Raw genomic sequence first — 2,262 nt, 5'->3', positions numbered from 1 at the left:
CCGATCTGTTATTCACTTCTCCCCGCGGAGCGTTGGTGGAGCTGTCAGAGGAAGCGAACAGATCAAAGGCTGATTGTCACGTCAGGCGACAGTGATTGGGTCAAGGGCTGATCGATAGGTTAGGGACTGATGAACAGACCAGAGACTGATGGACCCGTCAGAGGCAGATCTATACGTACCACGGGCTGATTATCAAGGTAGGAGCTGGTGAAGAGATTAGGGACTGATGGACTGAACAGAGGCTTATGCATAGGGCAGAGACTGATGGACAGGATGGTGTTTGATAAGCTTTCAACAAATTAGAAAGTTGACGAGCTAGTTAAAAGCTCGGATACCGATCGTGTCGTGCAATGAATGTAGATCGTGTAGCATGATGTAATAAGTGCAGTGTGCAGAATAATCACTTAAGTTAAAGGAAATGTGCAGTCATTTTGCACTTCTAAGTTATTGTTAGATCAGACGAGTTTGATTTGATCAGTAATACAAGTTTTCTCGGAATCCGTCCTAATGATGGGAAAGCCCCAGTGACGTTTTGGAGCTCATGGACGTGCTAGGGACAGTTGGATAAGCTTCGAGCTGGTGAAGACAGTCGAGGAAAATGGAAATGTCCTAATTGGTGAACGTGACAGAGGCGCCAGTGCTGTATACTGGACTAAAAACATTGAAAGGCGCAGCAAGTTAACGTTCGAGGTGAAACTGCTACCAAGAATGCATTTACAGCTAAGGCAAAATAGCCCAGGAGTGGGTATAACCGTCTTTTATAAACCAGAAAGTTTCTTCGGATCCAAATACACACTGCTTCCTTCCACCATCTGGACTCTATTGCACCTGTCTCTGGGAGTTAAATTTGCCAGTTCCTCGGTTTTGATTACTGGCCAGTAGCAAGAACCCACGTCGCTTTCAGGACTGGCCGAAGGGAGACTCTGACTCGCGACAGCTCGCCTTTTCAGGACCGGCCGAAGGGAGACTCTGACTCGCAACAGCTCGCCGAGGCTGGCGGTGCCTGCCGGATACGATCAGCAAGTCCGGAAGCTCTCTGTCCTGCCCGACTCTGAAATCGGCAGCAAGGTAACCGTTATTCGTACCAAGAATTCCAGCTTGTCGTCTGGGGTCGTCAAGATCTCTCGTCATAAGCCGAGTTTAATGCTAATGTTTGTGCCTGGTATAAATCACGACTACCATGTGCCTGATTGGCTTTACGATTGCTTAGAGCGTCATTCTACGAGCTGCCGTCAGAGCTCGACCAGCTGCACATCAGCAGGACAGTCAGACAAGACTGGAAAGTGCAGAACAGATGCTGGTGTTAACAAAGATGGGAGACAGTAACTTAATAATAACTCCCGGCGTGCCATGTGGAAGAGATAACATAATTCTGCTCATCAATTAAGTATCTTTAAATCTTCGTTCGCCTCAGGTTTTACACCACGGGTGGTACGCGTGCATCGTGTAGCATTAGTCAGTATAAGCAGCTGACAGGTTCTTGGTAATGGTAAGCGGAGTGTGGTTCGAGGTTCTTTCTTAAAGTCTGGAGCTTTCTACGCCATGTGTTGGCACGGCCACATGGCGCATGGCATTTCGGGATTTATTACGTCGTACTGAGAAGGCCTTCGTATTTGGCGTTACCGCATGACTGTGATGATCTTTCCTGGATCTGCCTCCGCAGGTCCGGCGGACGTCCATCAAAGCAGCTCAAGAACAGATGAATCCCTTGTTGGCCAGTGATAACTGCGCCGATGATGACTCCGATGACAGCACCTCTCTGCCCAGCGATAGTAAAGGTGGCAGCACTGGTTAAAACCTCGGTAATGTGTCGAGGATAGTGTTATCTGTTCTCACATTGTACTTTTGGATGAGTTTAAGCATGTGGAAAAGCGTGTGGCGACATCTTCACGCTTAGAAGTGATTGAAGAGTATGAATTACGAATGGCCGACCTCTGATCGCGCAGTGTTAATATAGCCTTGCATATACGTGGCTTGCGATAGTTATTGAATCGGCGTGATGACGGCGAAGGATGCTGGTAACTGACTGCACTGAGGAGGACGAAAGCGCCGAGGAGGACGAAACAAGTCAACGAGAAAATTATTTCTGACCTCAAAGCGCTCCTTGAGGTATGTTGGCTGTACACAAATTTGATCTCATCACGAGGACAGGAAGTCCTTACTTGTGTCAAAAACATTCGATGCATTTTATTTGCAAATAAAGGTGTTTAGCCCACAGTAAAATGCATAAGATGACCAGACAGACATAAGTTTTGCGAAATG

General features: G+C 47.3%; 1 long non-coding RNA gene across 1 annotated transcript; it reads left to right on the top strand.

Annotated features, from left to right (window-relative positions):
• The first annotated feature begins 953 nt into the window (after positions 1–953).
• Positions 954–1,972, top strand: LOC119097610 (uncharacterized). Its single transcript, XR_005094165.1, has 2 exons — positions 954–1,068; positions 1,664–1,972. It is a non-coding gene; the product is annotated as an uncharacterized LOC119097610 (long non-coding RNA).
• The last annotated feature ends 290 nt before the right edge of the window (positions 1,973–2,262 follow it).

This window comes from Pollicipes pollicipes, unplaced genomic scaffold (assembly GCF_011947565.3).
Source record: "Pollicipes pollicipes isolate AB1234 unplaced genomic scaffold, Ppol_2.1 Scaffold_4295;HRSCAF=5057_pilon_pilon_pilon, whole genome shotgun sequence".
Taxonomy (NCBI): Eukaryota; Metazoa; Arthropoda; class Thecostraca; order Pollicipedomorpha; family Pollicipedidae; genus Pollicipes; species Pollicipes pollicipes.
This window is presented reverse-complemented; position numbering and strand designations above follow the sequence as displayed.